Genomic DNA, 18,373 nt, shown 5'->3' with positions numbered 1-18,373 from the left:
AAAGTGCAAAGACTGGGAAGAAATGGACAAAAATAACACTGAGTGGGGAATGTAGCTCCCACACACACACACAGCGGATTTTTCAGTATCGGTCTCCCCACATCTTGCCAAACCACCATTTATCTCCCTCATAAACAAAAGGGCCACACATTGGCACTGAATGACACACACACGCGCCTGGAAATGGGAGACATTTCTTGGCTCTGGCTGTCATCTCGCTATAGAGGTGACTGGGTTGCTGGGAACACTTAGTTACAGTAAATGACACGCCGATGTCAGCCTTTCCAATTTATACATCTATCCATGCATTCCGACTGCTCGACTCTACCCACACTGCCCTGCCATAGCGTCCCTTTCTGTTTAACTATTAATATGGCACACCCAAGCCAATGTTATCCACATGGATCAATGCCAAATATATTTTAATATCTTTGTTATCTCCAGAGACAGACACAAATACATCTCTTGTTACTGTAGACAGAATATAACATTGCATGCAAGTAAACTGCCCTTTCCTACCCTCATCTATAATTAGTTGACTGTAGCAGTACATGTTCTATTGTCCTGCTGAAAACACTGGCTAGTCTAATTATATACACAACCTCTGTAATACCTCGGGTGGCATGGTCAGTGATATAAGGATAATGCCACCCAAACACTCCTGAGAATGAGCCCAAGGGCAGGGCTTCCTAGGATTGTGTGAGTCAAAGGGTTTCAACACACTGCTTGATATTAATACTAAAAGCAAGAAAGAACACTCAAGAGGTCATTTCTGGGAAAAACTAACAGTCAGCCCAGACCTTCCTCATTTGTCTTATGAGAAGCTAAGTGATGATCTTGCAGTGCCATTAAACCTCACCCTGCTCTGTGGTGATAATACGTGGTGTCAGTGGGAAGATCGCCGGAGACTGAACATAGCATGAATAATGGGATCAAGCTATTTTTCCACATTTGAGTAGGAGTGAAGTACAGGGGGAGACAAACAGAGCACAGGTGTGAGGCCTCCATGATGATTATTGGCCACCGGCACAGACTGACAGCAGGAAATGCTGATTTTTATGCTGATGGATGTCAATGCTGCACCTGTACTGCAGCATTTATAAAGCACTGCATGTGAGAGGAGGAGGAAGTTAAGACAGTTTTTACTCTGTGGGTTTCTGCAGCTGGCACATGCCATCATGGTGAACAGCAGGAAATAATGCAATATGCCTATGTACTAGGGCTGTGCGATATGACAATATCTATCGTTTGTTCGCAAATTCCACACTTCACCGTAATAATTTGGTGAGGGAACGGCACTATGCACCATGGTGAAGTAGTCTGAAGTTGGACTTCGAATGTACAACGTAAAACTAATATCCAACTTGAAACTAACTTCACCGCAGTCCATTCTTCCACATGTGCCGGTGTTGCAGGGAAGGAATTTAGATGAAATATAGCAGTGTGAGCCATGATGTGTGGCTCAGTCAGGTAACGTTTAATGACTTGACCACGAACATATTTATAGTTCACCAAGACATGCTGTTAGCTTTACAGCAGCAAGTAGGGTCAGTTTGCTAATCCACAACTTACCTAACATTATAGTAATATAATTATAACTTACCGCACCTTTATAATGCAGAGATCTATCCAGTTTTCTAGTTGGAAATGTCATATTTCATTGAATTTACAAAAATATTCTATAAATCGGGATTATATATATCTCTCTCTCTCTCTCTCTCGATATCTCTATATAATGACCTATATTGGGATATTCATTTTGTCATATCGCACAGCCGTACTATGTACATATACCTGCAACTAATAATAATTTTCATTATTGAATTATCCATCATTTATTTTCTTTATTAATCCATTTGAGAACTTAGGAGTATTGTTAAAAATTACTACATCATCTGCATTATTCATGAATTAATAAACTGTTTCAGCTCTTGTATGTTTAGAAGGTAAAGGAACAGGAGAGCATATGGTGAGTGAAGACAAACTAATTAACTATTTTGAACTTCATAAGCAGCAGACTCACACACTCCACTTTGACAACCAGGGCTGGATCAAAAAATTGGGTCAGTAGTACTGAGAGTGCCACAGTTCAGTACTTTAATGGTTAATTTTACATTACCATTCATCCAATCTCAACATCTGCTCTAAAAAAAGGCCTGCTCATCAGCTCACTGGGAAACTACAGTGAGAGAGTGTGATCGTTCCGTTGCTCACTGGCTCTGAATACACATACAGTCAAACCATGGATCACAGGAGGGGTGGGTTGTTAATCAGCCTGCAAATCACCCACCCAAACAAGCAGCAAAAGGAGGCTTCAGCAGACTACGCTGGATGCAGCGTGTGGGTTGAAGTAGATAAACAAAAGCAAGACAAGCGATGAAATGCCATAGCGAAGTGGATAGCTACACACTGCATGCTGATTAGTATTGGGGAACATTCTTAAAATCACAACTAACCAAAAACACAAAATGTCACTACTTTTTCCTCAACATTTCTTGTGGGTGCTCCTCATCTCACTGAACTAAAAATTTCCTGTTTCATCACAATTTTTTTAAATTATTTGATCAAAGCCATTTTGACCTAAGTTCATATAATTTTTTTGTCATTTTAAATAAAAGGTATAATCTCTCATTGTTTATAAAGAAAGATTTTTTTATAGTTTTTGGTTGGAGTAGTAAAATGCTACATTAGTATGTGTGGGGTAAGATGCCCCCCGGTCACCGTGCCCCTTTATGGTTGATCTATGTAAGTTAGTTATTTAGACACTGGATAGACACTCTTACGCGTCTTACCCCACTGTACCCTACTGGAAACTGAAACAGCAAGGATCAGCCTCTCTTCAATGATTTGTGCTACATGTCGCATCCAAAAAGTTCTAGATAATTCAACTTCGGCAACTTCACCTCACTCTAACAGGGACACTTGCTACTGAACACAGACTGTTTCTGCTGCTCCCTGATAAAAGAAAAATGTTTCTGCTCATACCTGTTCAAACCTGTTAGGTTTTATATTTGATTACATTAATGTTTAAGTTGAGATTTACAAGTCAACAATTGTTATTTTGTTGTACTGTTCAATTAGGAGAATATAATACATGAATGATAAAAATGATGCATTGAGTGCATTAAGAGTGTAACAGAGGTGGTGTAAGACTGATCTCAAAGCATGTCCACACATTCCCCGCCTGTCAGGACGAGGCCTACTCTCCCATCCAGCCAAGTCAGCACTCCATTTCTCTTCAACTTACACACACACACACACACACACACACACACACACACACACACACACACAGCATTGCAGGTAAAGTAGGTCACGATAATTACAAGATAGAGCACGCCCCCCCCCTGCCCCCCGCCCTCCACACACACAGGTTTTACCTGCTGTTTCCTAAAGTCTCTTAGTTCCTGTGCCTCTGCTCCTTGGTGGGGGTGTCTGGATAGCGGCTGGGACACTGCATCTGATAGATGACAGGACAGAACAAAAATACTTTAAGGGGAGGGGGAAAACCACAAAATGTGGTTTCCTTAAGAGAGAGAGAGTGTTCGTTCGTTCACACTGTAAGAGTCAGGTGAGAAAAGTAAAGAACTAGTTTAAGAAACAATACATAAAGTGGTGAAAAGAGATTGATTTAACAGTGAAAATAAAACAAGGTGGGTTTTACTCTGTAATTTTGAGATTATACACTGAACACGCCCCAGCTGCCTCGTCATCCGAGATAAGACAACAGAAAGTACAGAGCACACAAAGCAAAGTGCCCTTTCTGACCCCTCGTCACTGTCCCTCTTTTCTTACCTTCCATTCCCTCTGCTTCCTCTTTTCATCATACCTAATTTTTCCCTTCCACTTAAGGCCACTGTGGAGATCATTTAAAAAAAAAAAAAAATCACAAGGGATAATTGCTTGGACAAGAATATTCATTTGGCGGGCATTTTTAATTCTGGAAAGACAGATAACTAAAAACAGTTAACTCTGAAACAAGCAGATTTATCAGAGCAAAGTATGTTGAACACTGAGTGGAAAACAACAGTGTATGATTCCCATTTTCCATTTTTAGTCATGTTTATCAGCTCTAACAAGGACAATTATTGCGTGTAACAACCGCTGACAGTGACATATTCACTGTAGCCTGAAGTGGTTGAAAAGCCAAATAAAGAAGCTCTATTTTTCAGTGAGAGGAAGCAAAAGGCTGTATGGTGAAAAAACAAATACCAATCACACCTATGGTGTTGAATCCTTTTAGCACTCAAAATAAAAGATTTACAGATACAATCTGAAATGGCAAAAGGAGCTCTCTAATGCAACTAATGTTGCAGTCGAGAAATCTCGTCCTCTAAGAAATCTGGGACCAAACTATTATGGAGCATATAGCAGAATTTATTGTTAATGTATTAACTTAGCAAAATATATCAGAACAATTTATTACTCTATCTATCTATATATCTGTCAGTGTTTATGCTTTCCTTGTTTTAAGCATTCACTAGATGTTACCTGTATAGATTAAATAAGCTCTAGGTTAAACTCACGAAACAAATGTAATCTTTTAAAAAGAAAGAACACTCAAATATATATAAATATGCTAAAAACATGAATCCTTCGGACTGAGGGACAAGAGGAATTTTAAGGTGCCATCATCTTTTCTGACATTTTATAGACAAAACAGTGTATCAAATAAAGTAATCATCAAACAGTGATATAGAAAATAATGGTTGCATAATGGTTCATCTCATTACTGTTAATTCTGAGATACACTGAGATCAACTCTAGCATGAAAGGTTTTTAAAATAGTCAAATGTAAAACAAAGTAAAGTCAGCATACAGCCCTGCTCATATCTGCAATGCAATTAAAAGCAACATTCTGTAAGATTTGGTGTTTTTTGAGATCTGGCGTCCCTACAGTGTAATTCTCCGCTGTGGTATATAAGGACAGCTGTACATGTCTGCCATGAGTTCCATACTGACAATACAGAGCTAGCTTCTTCTTTTAACTAGAGTTGAAGAGTATTTTTTGTGTGACGTGGTGCCGTAAAGCATTACGCCGTGATAGGTTTCCTGCCCAGGATTTCAATGTTACATATGTGCAATAACCGGCGCTCCAGCCCCGTAGTGGCAATGACAGACACCTTTCTCCCTATTACAAGTCAGTGTACCATCAAAATGATTTTGAAGCACTTATTTAAAGATACAATTACTATATAATGTTGATTTAAACTTGTAGAATGTCAACTATTCACTTCCGAACTAATAGTGACTTACAGAGTCCATGAACGCAGTTAGGCTCTGTCGCGGATGGATAGAGTCACCTCATTCAAATATGGGTTTGGTGCATCAAGCTTCTCTAAAGACTTATCTAGTAAACCTAAAAACTCAAGCGTTGTGGCTCAAAATGTCAAGATATGAAACAGCTAGCAAAGGACATGACCTCTGTATGTGTGCTCAAAGGGCCCAAGGCAGTCCATAGGCCTCTCCATCAGTACCATCTGCCTACAGTTCAAAGAGCTGCAACTATGGAAACAAAGATGTGAACTGAGCGATATGGTAAACAAATATACTGTAGGCAAAAAAACAGTGAGGCCATACACACACACACACACACACACTTTGACTGGGGCCAGTAAACTTCCTGTTTTTCCCCCAGTTGTTGAGATGCTCCATCTTGTTTACCAGGGTGGGACACAAAAACAACTGATGATATGTACAGGCACACTGATAGATTCATAGAAAGAGGCGAGACTCCCGACGTCCTGAGAAGTCCCGTGTAGTCTCCATGCACTACTACAGTAAAACCAGACAAGGGATGACCAGTTCCAGGAAGTGTGTCGTTTAACACATGATAAAATCTCAGGCCAGAGACAGTCAATGTTTAACTCCCCGACTGGATTCAGCTAAATACATCACATGATCCACAGCGCGCACGTGCGTGCGTTACAGTGACATTAGGATAGAGCAAGACAGACAGAGCGTTCACAAGGTAGATCATTTTACACCACAGGGTTGTATAACGAGATTCAGTTGTAGTTCCTTTATGCCAATCACAAAAACAAATGTTATATACACTGCTCAAAAGAATAAAGGGAACACTAAAACACCACATTCTAGATCTGAATGAATGAAATAATCTTATTAAATAGTCCTTTCTTTACGTAGTTGAATGTGCTTACAACATAATCACACAAAAATCAATGGAAATCAAATTTATCAACCCATGGAGGTCTGGATTTGGAGTCACACTCAAAATCAAAGTGGTAAACCATACTACAGGCCGATCCAACTTTGATGTAATGTCCTTAAAACAAGTCAAAATGAGGCTCAGTAGTGTGTGTGGCCTCCACGTGTCTGTATGACTTCACACCGAGCTCTCTCCATGTCGGGGGATGCAGTCATGGGTGTACAGCGTAAACAGGAGGGGGCTGAGCACACAGCCCTGGTGGGCTCCGGTGTTGAGCACTAGAATGGAGGAGGTGTGACCTACTGTCTGAACGATCTGGGGTCGGTTTGTGACGAAGTCCAATATCAAGTTGCAGAGTATGACCTCCAGCACTAAAGCCCAGAGTGAGAAGTTTGCCAGTCTGTTTCATGGGGGAGATTGTGTTCAATGCTGAACTGAAATCCACAAATAGCATTCTGATGTAGGTGTGTTTTTTTTTAAGCTGTGTGAGGGCTCAGTGGAGATGGATCTGTTGGTTCTGAAAGCAAACTGGTGAGGGTCCAGGCTTGCTGGGATGTTCTTTACATGCTGAAGAACCAGTTTCTCAAAGCACTTCATCAGAACGAGGGTGAGTGCCACAGGTCGGTAGTCGCTCAGACTAGTCTCTGCAGACTTTTTAGGCACATAGACGATGGTGGGTGTGTTGACTCTCCTGTGAGTGATGTTAAAAATGTCAGTAATAACATTAATTGGCTGATGTCTGTTTCGCCTCCTTGATGCCAGCTTTCAGTCTCGATCTTGCGTCGCTGTATGCTTCCTTGTCACCCGACAGCTTTTTCTGGCTATGATATAACCCTCACTTCTCCATTCATCCATATTTTATTGTTGGGGAATGATTTTATTGTCTTAGTGGTCACCACATCATCAACACATTTGAAATCTATGATGTCACTGATGATGTATATTACTCACGATTGATGTGGTTATGGTTGATGGGTGGCAGCCTCTCTGAACATGCGCCAGTCCTGTAGTGCAGCTATAGTCCACAGTGACTGTTTTTACTGATGCTTTGACCCTTTTTAATCAGATGAGTCTAAGCAACCACGATAGAGTGGTTCAGTGAAGATGTTTTTGCTGGAGGGCAAACCCCAAAGTTAGCTCTGCCACAGTTTTCTGGAAACAGCTTCACTGTAACATCAATGGCTTTTTGAGTTTGTTTTTGGTCTGATGCAGAAAATAATCAGTGTTTGACGATAGATTGTAAAAATCCCACACAGATCTCTAAATGGGGTTCTTTGAAGCATCAAGTTTGCGTTTTGCCATATTAGTTTGTCTCAAATACGACAGACCGCATTCCTACACAAGCCCGTTTTAAAACCTGCAACTGAAAAGCTACAATTGGGAAAACTATAAAATTATTATTTAAGCAAACGCGCAAGGCTTTAATGAGCCATAATGGTTCAATAATTTTGTGTCAAAGCCAGCAGCTCAATTTCTATGGCCATTAGCCATCTGTTTACTTAAACGCATGACAGTGTTGTGTTCCAGTTTAAAGACCTAGATTAGAGAATTCAATTAAGAATAAATTAAGTCGCCTTAAAGCTTCTCTTAAATCAGCCTCCCCCCCCCCCAAAATTTACAAATGAAAAACATTCTTAGCATTAAAAAAAAAAAAAAAAAAAAGCCAACTCTCCTCTGAGATTTGTAACTAAATTGGATTTCCTACGTTATAGTAATTGACTAACAAGAGATTGTATTATGAGAAATTATTAGTACTTCTGGTGTCAGTGTGGGTTTTTAAGTGCATTTTCTAATGCAGAGAACGTCATGTCTACACTACAGTGTTAAACCATTGCAAAGGAGCACTGGTGTTATAAATAGATTCTTGGACATTTCTTGCCTATTCTAGCAATTTTGTTTGTAATAGCCCTATAAGTGAAGAATTAAGTTACTATTAGCATTTTTTTTTTTAGCATATTAGCATTTTTACGTAACATCTCAAGGAATTAGACTAGTGTACATACAACCAACTCTGTGCTGGATGACTAACGGATCCCACACACACACACACTGTAAGAATCTAACTTTGATATGACTTTCTCCCCCCCTTCCTCTCCTCCACCCATCCTATGGTACAGGAATGTGAGGAATGCAATTGAAAAATGACTGTGGGCTTCATCAGCCGCCAAGTGTCTCACTCTGCCTCACCTTTTCTACCAATATGCCCTCCATTTCTCATTGCACTGGTCATGTGGGTACATGACTGGTAGAGCAACTCCATTCTCATAAATACCCTTAATTTTCAAAATAACTTACCTTCAGGACATTAATGGCAGCAAGAGTTCCTACTGTAAATGGGTGTTTTTTTCCTGGCCCTGACGTATTGCATAATGAACCAAATCTCCTGAAGGGCTCTGTCCTGAGACTGCACCATTGCTTATTACTGTACCCAGCAACGGCATAACCCTTGGGCCAAAAAATAAGCAAAATATACCATGGATATACAAGAGGCGGACACAATAAGAAGCACCTGTACAGTGAAATTCACTACACTGACTACTGCTTTTGTCAAGCTTATAAATACAGAGCAAGATGTCAAACTGACAAAAACAACTGAGAATTATGTTCACTGTGATGAACTCAAGAAAGTCTGACGATTTACGTAATGCGCTCAAAAGGAATGCACGAGGAATGCAACAGTACACATATATTTCACACACTCCCCAAACCAAGTGTGGTCTGAAGGCCCATTACATTTAACCGTGCGTCATCACTGCCTCACCGTAAACAAAGGAGCACTGTCCGTCCATTTCTAAAAACAATACACACCCACTCATTAGCACAGTGGGATGTTTATAACCCTCCCTCACATGAGACACAAACACTGCCATCAAAGTACAAGTTAGATGTTTTGTTGGCATCGGTGTCCACTCATGGCCACTTCTTCACCCTGTCTCCCTTTATTTAGCTACTTGGCTTCAATCTCTATTTTTAGGTGCTATTGTGAGGCTGCCCTTAGGTAGGTGGAGTGTGTCGTGTGTCTATTCTCAAAAGTTCCCCTCGGATGCTATAAATCAGTTACTTTCTAGCTGCCTGACTGAGCAAAGGTCCGTCTCAGCCTGGTGTATAGCAGCACACATGACTCAGAAGGCAAACAGACACACACACTCAAACACTTACATCAACATGTTTATATGCATACAGTTCAAATGTAACCAGTTTTCAGTTGGGATTTAAGTGGGGATACGTGGGTGGAAGAATGTTTGTAAGATGGCATTGTGTGCATGCACCTCAGCATGAATGTGACGTGCACATTTAACCATAGGGCTATATGCATATTAAGATATCACAAGGCTCATCGCATGCCATCTACAGCGAGTGTGTGCGGGACAGAGGGCGCTTGTGTCATCAGCAGTTGCAGACAGAGACCTGTGCTGTGAGAAAGCGTTGCCATAGAGATGTGAAACTGAGGTTTTGCCCACTCAAGTTACAGAGTGGAGGATGGAGCCCCCCTAGGGTGGCAGCATAACACTATCTATGCATCTAGGGCGGCTGCAGTTACTGCATCAAGCTACTGTATCTGAAAGGAAACAAACAACCCCATGTGTCGTACCACAGATGCCTGGTGCTTTTATCATCACGTTTTTGTTTGACATATTAATCTCAATGTCGTACCAATCATTAGAACTTTGTTTTCTTACTCAAAGTGCATATTCATTAGCCAGAAGGCTTCTTCTTTTCATCAAGTCCATTTTTGCTCAGATACACAAGACTAACACACTGTATATAAAAAAAAAAAAAAAGAAATAAAATAAAAAGTGTCCCTATGTTTTCATACTAGCAGCAGCAGCAGCTGATCCCAGATTAGCTGTCATCCACAATATTCCCATATCACCACAATGGCATTTGCAGGAAAGTGCACACGTTTTAGGCACAGTCAGCAACTGGGATCAACTATGTCAGTGGTTGTGTTTGTGTATAATTAACTCCATGACATCTCATGCCAAGAGCATGCAGACGGTAGTCTGTGGTTTTAACTGGACATTGCACCTTGTAGAACATGCTCCTCTGATATTTGATCATCCATAATGCTGGTAAACTAACTATCATCACCGATTGTCTGCCAGAATGGCTTCTTGACTGATTTTCATTGTCTGACTTGCTTAATTACACACCAAGTCAAAGAACGAACAAGTTAGAGAACATAATGGGCAGCAACTGGGAGTTGACAGCTGAACAGCAACTGTTTTAATGCAATAAGAGACCAAATGTAGACCATTGTTTTCTCAACATTCACTTTTTATAGTTTGTCTTTTGGGTTGATTTTCCCGACAGGAGAGCTGCTGAATGCAAGGCTGGTTATCAGTGAATTTTCACATCAAAGATGTCACACCTCACAACAACAAGAGCCTGAGCCTGCTCTGTTTGCAAATTAATCACCAAGAATGAAAGGGAGCCGTTTATTATGCTGCTGTGTAGACTACTTTATATCCCTTCAGACAACTCATTTAAGATTCCCCCTCTTATATATTTCACTTTACCTTCTCTGGCATTTCTCTCTCTGTTCATTAAGTCTCCCTCTATACTTCTCCTGCTGTCTTCCCTGCATTCCTTGGCAGGTCCCGGCCTGCTGTGCAGCAAAGTGGAGAATTCCAGCAGCTTTCATTTCACATTCAGGGTTCAGTCACATTTCTAGTAATGGCAATTTCCATTCCTATGTATAGTTTTAGAATAAGCATTAAAAAGGTACAGTTTACACATAACTTAAGTGAATACTGATTGTTCCCTTTTCCTTGGTCAGTAATGGTAGATGAGATTGTGGGGCTCAAAAAAGGACAATGTAATCATGTAAGCTAGCAGAGAAATTGTGAAAGCCATCTTGCATGCACACGCAAGAAAAAAACAACAAAAAAAAAACGCATCTACGTCTCCTTTCATACAACTCTTTGAGAGGATGTTATGCAAGCCTTTCACTGTAATGAAGGGTGATTTCTTTAACAGCAGGAAGTGTGAATGAACAGAACCTGTCTGACAGTTGTAGAACACCACATTGCTAGTAATTATTTTCCATAATCCACCTCTTTCCATTTCTTATGCTGTACTTGGATTTATCCTCTGAACATGCTGTTATACTGATATTACCTTAGTATCTTTAGTTTGTTAGTGCAGTATTAAGAGAGTGTACTCCAGCACATTGGATTCAAAATGAAACAATGACTAAAACATTTAAGTGTTGACTTAACACTTTCCCACAAGGTTCACCCAGTATGGATGCGAACAACCTTAAAATTGAAAGTCTTACTTCATAGTCATCTTACTTCATAGTCTTTGTTTCATTTGAAATCTAACATGGTGGAGTAGAGCCAAAACAATGAAAAACATATCACTGTCCAAATACTTACAGACTGCACTGTATGTTTAGTTTTACCATGCTGCAATACGCCATCACATCCTGATGTTTTGATGTGCTTCACTGTAAAACTTGCAGTCTTTGAGCACAGTGAAACATAAGAAAATGTATTATTGTTCTGATTACTGACATAACTGCTGTATGTTAAGTAAGTCTGGCTATATTAGCCACAGGCCTCCTTGCTCCGAGCTTTACCTTGTAATTTCACCATGCTGTTGGTCAGTGAAACCAAAAACGCACCTTTCCTCAAGTTGCATTCCACCTTTCGCTCTCTCCCCCTCACCCTCTGTTAATTCAGCCCCAAACACACTGTGTCATTCAGGTAGCTTAACCCTAAAGCACAGTACATATCAGAAGCCTCCCACAGAAAACTACTTCACTTAACAGTACTGTTCAACTTTGTCCAGCCACTGATACAAGACATGTATGTCACCACAGCTGCAAAACTGTTTGTGTGGCACACTTACTTAGAATTCTGCTTTCATTTGTGCTCAGTTTCTCGGGAGAGGCCTGCTTTGGGACTAAATCTGGCTGGGAATAAATAGCTGCATTGTTGGCTGATGTCTGTGGAGTGACGTCAGTTAGTCTTATCAGTGTTCTCTAACTTTACCTCAGAGGGGGGCTGACAGAGGACCCCGCCTAACAAAAGGCAGACAGGACCATTGCCTGATTGAAATAACTATAATAATCCTTGAATCCATTAGCTGGTCAACAATATTTCAAAAAGTGGTAGTGCTGTGCCAATATAATTAACAGCAAATGTTGGCTAATTCTCTTGAGAAATTGTTCTCTTTTGTAACATGCTGTGTGACTCTAAGACGCTGTCTCTGCATGTATCAATCCAAGTTTGAGTAATCAACAGTGTGGGACAGCACAGGTGGAAATGTGTGTGAACTGCTGTTAAGATGCTTTTACATGCCTGCATCAGAGGATACCACTGGAAATGAATACTACAGAACACTCAGATCATTTTTAAAGGTTATGCGTGTTTTAGGTTTATAAACAAAAGTTATATGTCTACAAAGCCCTCATACAGTAAGAGATAAAAGGACAGTGGCCTCTCGAGAAATGACGTGGCAAAATATCTACTAGTTGAAAAATCTCACATCATACAATGCCATAATGCTCAACCCTCAGGCTAGGTGCTGAACACATACTGCACATGAGGGCACCCATGCACACGCACACACCTGTCAGCAAAGTTGCATCTGTTTCATGTTGCCTGGCATTATCACCACAAAATCTACGCTGAGGATGTGCAAGGACATTCAGACACAAGCAGTCACAGTCTCTTCCATGTACAGTATGACACATGCAATATAGTTGGCACTGATCCTTTTCCTTTACTCAGAAAGAGGATGGCTGAGAGACATGCTGAAACCTGAGTCATTCTCAAGAAGTAGCCCAACTGTCAATTCACATATTAGTTGTAAAATACTTAAAACACACTCCTTATACATCTTTCAGGTATGTTTTATTGCCAATTCCAAGCACACCTACAACAATTAAAGTTAATATGACTGGCTGGAATAGACACTGCACCCAAACTAGGTAATATTAATCCACACGTTTATTCATGAAGGTTTTTTATGAATCAGATTGAGAGCCACTATATCAGGATGAACATCTACATAGCAGCTGAACCCTACCAAAGATATATCTCATTACTGAATCCAATAAAACCAAAAGCTTCATATGGATATGGCAGAGAAGCTGACTAAAGGAATTACTCTCCATAGTTTCATATCCTCTTTTTCTGTCTGAGTTGTTGTTTATTTCTCAACAATAAAAGACACAGTTGTCATCAGTGACACAGCTTGGAGTAAGCACTGTATAGTGTGTCCCAATGATCCCTGAGACTACATTTAGTTTTATAAGTTAGATCATGGTTTCCTGAAATGGTAACCAATGGCCATGGGGTCACCGATCACAATGAGGAAAAATAATAGGTTGATCTGCAAAAACAGAATGATTACCTATTTGTAGGTAGGAGTCTGTCACATGACAACTTCTTAGATAATACAAAATATGAAATGACACTAACTTGTCTGTTATTTCATAAAACCTAAGGTTACAGTTAAAGTCCAAGTTCAGAGGCTGGGGCCTAAAATAGCTAAGTGCTTGTGTCACTTTTGTCAGAATGGGGAAATTTAACACGTACGCCAAAACGCAGCAACAACAAGTTACAATATAAGCACTTATCAGATTCACCTCGCCTGAGGTATAAAGACTCCGGAATTCCACATTATGCTCTCTTACGGGGGCCACTGAACAAACTTAATTTAGAAATTGGCTAAATTTGTTGTTCTCTCGGTAGGCGGATTAAGTCAACAACTCTCCAAACAAATGTTAAACCCTTAACACATCCACAAGGTCTCCTGGCCTATTCGGCATCCAGCTTACTTAGCGGCCTACAAGGGAAACACTTATATTCATGAAATTGCAACTTAAAAACTGTGGTCGCTACAACCGCCCATCACAGTCCAATACAGGCTAATGGACGTCGCGTTACGGCAATGACCGATAAAACAATTCCACCAGACGAAATGAATATACATACATATTGTTTGACAAACTACTTTGCTGGTTATGTGTCGAATAAAAATGTGGACTCGCAGAACTTCTTAGTAGGTTATGTTCTCGGAGGCAGGGAAATTATTATTTGTGGATAGCAGCCTAAGCAATGTGAAATCAATTAACAGACTGATTAACGGAGTTTGGGGTCTGTAATTAGTAAGCACAAGCGGGGACTTACCTTCAGTCACTCTCTGGTGTCAGGTCGTTGAAAAATGTACCGGGAAAACAAACAGCTGAAAGTTAATATTTCTGGTCACGACAGAGTAGTTTCAAATGCAAAATGTTTGTGTGGCAGATCACGCGTTCCGCCCGGCCTCTCCGTACGCAGGACTATCACGCAGGTGAACAGGAGTGCTCGCTTGCTTCCTGTTTATTTCAGAAGGTGAACCACCACCACTGCTTTTTCCTCCGCCAGCTCTCCCTCCGCCACCAATGTCAAGTCAGCGAGAGGAACAGAAAAACAGGACCTCCGCTCAACATGTTCAAAATAAAAACCCTTCCTGATGATAGCTAGTAGCCCACGTCAGACTCAAGCTGCAACATTTTGATCAAACGGAAAGTCCACCCTGAATTTGAATTCACATTGTTTTATAACACAGAGTTCGGACACACGAAGTCAGTAGTAGGCCATAAACACAAAAAGATCTGATAGAATAATCAGATTGGATTGGATGGAGTTGGTTCACTGGCATTGAAATGGTGTGACTCTGTATGCAGATGTTTGTTTAAAATACATTAAAAGTATGCCAAGAAAAGATGACACAAGAAAGTCATAGTGGGTTGTAGTGGGCTAATATTTCAGCTACAGAAACTGCACTGTAATACAAATACACTCCACTCAGAGTACAATTAAAATGGTCATCTAGAGAAACTCTAACAACTATTAGGACTTTACATGTATGATTTTTGTATGACTTTATTTCGAGTTGGCAATTAAAATACTTTGCATTCCACCGCTCACAGGCTACTACTGTACATTTCACCAAACAAACCATTTCGATTTGTTTTGCTGACTCTTTACTATGCATCTTCTGCAATAGAGGCATCCACTGCAACCCTGAGAGCTGTTGCCCCCTTATGAGGTCTATGTGCTCCTTGATCCAGGTATAAGCACCGCCCTGACCAACTACCAACCAGATGAGTTTCACCTGAGTGTAGGATTCACAGCTGTGAATCACCATGAGTTCACCATGGGTTTGAGAGGGTGCTACAGCAGCTCGAGGGTTTGTTTCCAAATTACAACATCACTAATGCAGCCTGTCAGTCCATCCTACTGTTCACTTTGTTTAAATTAAAGGTCAAAACAGAAGTGTACAATTTTAAAGATCAGCATTAGCAAATATCTATTATGTGGGATGCTCCATCTTTCTTCGTTTGTCCAGTGTTTTCCCTCATAAGTTATTATTATTATATATATATTCATGGGAATTCATGATACAATAACACTGTCTGCATTTATTACCGCTTATAAACAACATACTTGACTGAAAAGATCCCTGCTGTTCGAAAGTGACACGACAAGGCTTTTATTGTGAAGGTCTCATCTTCTTTCTTCTGGTTTAAGCTGATTTGTGCAGTTCTCCAGTTGAGGCATGGAGGGCTCCGGCTGTCTTCCAACATCCACATACCACCGGCACAAAACTTCTGAGTAGTGATTTCACCCGGAAACACAATATTATTGAACCTCCTCTTTATGAAAGCCCGGAGTCTAGTCTGTTACACAAGCACAACATTCAAATTGGAACCGCCTCATATGAGTCGTTAAGATAGCCTACCTATCTTTTGACGTAGCCTAATTGATCTTGTTTTTAGCCCATAGCCACCAAGTTAAGCCACGACACATCTTTATTAGGCATTTATTTTTTGAAATATGCAGGCTGCTAGAGCCCTGTAAAAGTGTAGGCTATAGTTTGCCAGTCAATGCTGAACTTTGATGCCCTCTAGTGATCAAACGGGTTGTTACTTATTTCAAAATATAATGAGCTCATGCTTTATGAAACAGGGCTGATGTGTAGGAATGATACTTTTGATTGTCATGGGAAATGTTGGGGGTTTGCTCAGTGCAACCTTTTGCACACACTGGTTCATCATCAATCAAAACTATTTTAAAGTCTATCGTCCTATACACAAAATTGCTGGGGATAACTGCTCCTCACAGGAACACCCAGCTCACACTCACCGTGTACACAGCTAGACGTTGCAGTACACCCATAGTTGGCCACTGAGCAGCTCCACTGGAGCAGATGACTGACACTGACACTGACACTTCTGACTGCTTTGTGGTCACATAATGTAAAGAAACAAGTTTGAACTATAACTATGTAATCTGTTCTATGTTGGATGTTGATGTGTTAAAACTGAGATGATTCAACATTAAGTTAGATAAGGATAACAATATGCTACTGGGTTTCTGCATACATGTAAATACACTTATAAATACCACCCTGAGTGTTTATCCTCTCAATTGTTCCTAAAATATGTGTTTTATTGTTAATTTTCAACTATTGAGCTTAAATATATAGCAAAACATAATATTCCATAATGTCATGTGTGGCATTTTACTCCTTTGTTGCATGATGTCCACATACGTGGACAGTTAAATAATATTAAAATAAAACAGAATTTTAAAAAAAGGAAAATGGATTTGTTTTTTAGCTCAATTTTGAGTAATAAAAAGAATCCTAAGAAAATATAGATGATGTTTTTAATATTTCATGCATGAGAGGGCTAAGGTTGGTTTGGTCAGCAATCAGTGAAGCTGAATGCCCCAGCCATTTTTTCATTACTATTAGCTAATCATTTGTATGTTTAGTCATTACTTTCAGCTATCTGCTGGATTTCAAACATTTATCCATTACTTTTAGCCCCCCGTTTAGACTTCTGTGCTTTCTTCCTAACTAGTTTTCACACATTCACATTATTGCTACAGGCATAGTGTTGAGGCGTTAAAGCTGCCTTACATAGGTCCATCCATCCATCCATCGTCAACTGCTTATCCTGTGTACAGGGGGGCTGGAGCCAATCTCAGTTGACATCGGGCGAAAGGCAGGTTACACCCTGGACAGGTCGCCAGTCCATCGCAGCTTACCAGAATAGGTTTACATGGTTTCATTTTCACGCCGTATTTTTGTCATACTGCACATTGCTGCTGCTCCTCTTTTCAACCTGTGTGCTGAATGATCCGTTTTAGCTACGGAGTGAGGACTTCTACAAAATCTTTGTTGGGAGTTGTGCATGCACAGTAGGCCTTGTTAAGGACTACTAGCCAACCAGAAGCAGAGTAGCTAGGGTCCTGACAAGCCAGTAAGAATTTAAGAATTTACTTTATTAATCCCAAAAGGGGAAATTCAATGTTCTCACTCTGGTGTTATTAGTTTTTTTGTTTTTTTTAGTATACACACACAGAGGGCTGTTTCACAAAACCAAGATAGAAGTGAGCAGTGGACGTTATATGTCACTCAAGAAATGTAGCCTATGGCACACATACTATATAGGAGTATGTACACAAGTATATAGGCCTATATCATTTTCATTAGTTTTCATAATTGTAGGCTATAATATGCTCAATTATAGTCCCATTTCAATAAGCAGGCTATATTGTAGACTGTTTATTCATGAAACAACAGGGAGAGGACACCACAAAGAGTTTTGACCTTTTTTTCTCTCCCTGGGATCATCTGCGAGCTTGGGAGAGAAAACAATGATTAATACATTGTGTTACAGTCATGCTTACAGTGTGCTTTGCATGTATCACTTTGTAATTGCTGGATTTACAAGTCAGTTTCCTCAGTGCCTCTTTTTATCTCCATATCTAGGTCCAAGTCCTGCCAGGGTTTTTATTGATATTTTATTTTCTTAATTTTTTGAAGTGTGTTCAGACATCTGACAGTTTGTAAAATATATATCAATTAGCGCAGCAGGAAGTGTTCATCTGTGGATGTCCTTCAGGTAATACTTAGTACATTGGCAGACTGGCTGTCAGACTGTAGGACTACAGACTCAGGGTCAAGTTACAAATATGATACAGTATTTTCTATGAGCACCACGTCACTGACTTAATATCTGTTATCCATACTGACTAAACAAGTACACCATTTTCACACAAAATTGACAAACCTCCAGCCTCTCTGTCAAGCCTAATATATGCACTGTTTAAAAACATTTGTTAAAAATGTTGCTTGCAATAGAAAATGGTAAATAACTGAAAATGCTTTAAGAAAGGTTTATTTACCCCCCCC

The 18,373-nt window shown here is 40.1% G+C and overlaps 1 protein-coding gene across 3 annotated transcripts in view; it reads right to left on the bottom strand.

The window, feature by feature from the left end:
* The window catches only part of pik3cb (phosphatidylinositol-4,5-bisphosphate 3-kinase, catalytic subunit beta), a 53,509-nt gene extending 38,999 nt beyond the window's left edge, over positions 1–14,510 (bottom strand). The window contains exons 1-2 of one of the 3 annotated variants that reach the window (XM_046073446.1): positions 14,314–14,510; positions 3,381–3,460 (exon numbers count right to left, since the gene is read on the bottom strand). The gene's annotated coding sequence lies outside the window, so the exon portion shown is untranslated. The remainder of the gene's footprint in view (positions 1–3,380; positions 3,461–14,313) is intronic. The other 2 variants (XM_046073444.1, XM_046073445.1) reach the window with 2 other exon arrangements.
* Positions 14,511–18,373: the final 3,863 nt, after the last annotated feature.

Source organism: Micropterus dolomieu, linkage group LG17, assembly GCF_021292245.1.
Source record: "Micropterus dolomieu isolate WLL.071019.BEF.003 ecotype Adirondacks linkage group LG17, ASM2129224v1, whole genome shotgun sequence".
Classification (NCBI taxonomy): Eukaryota; Metazoa; Chordata; class Actinopteri; order Centrarchiformes; family Centrarchidae; genus Micropterus; species Micropterus dolomieu.
This window is presented reverse-complemented; position numbering and strand designations above follow the sequence as displayed.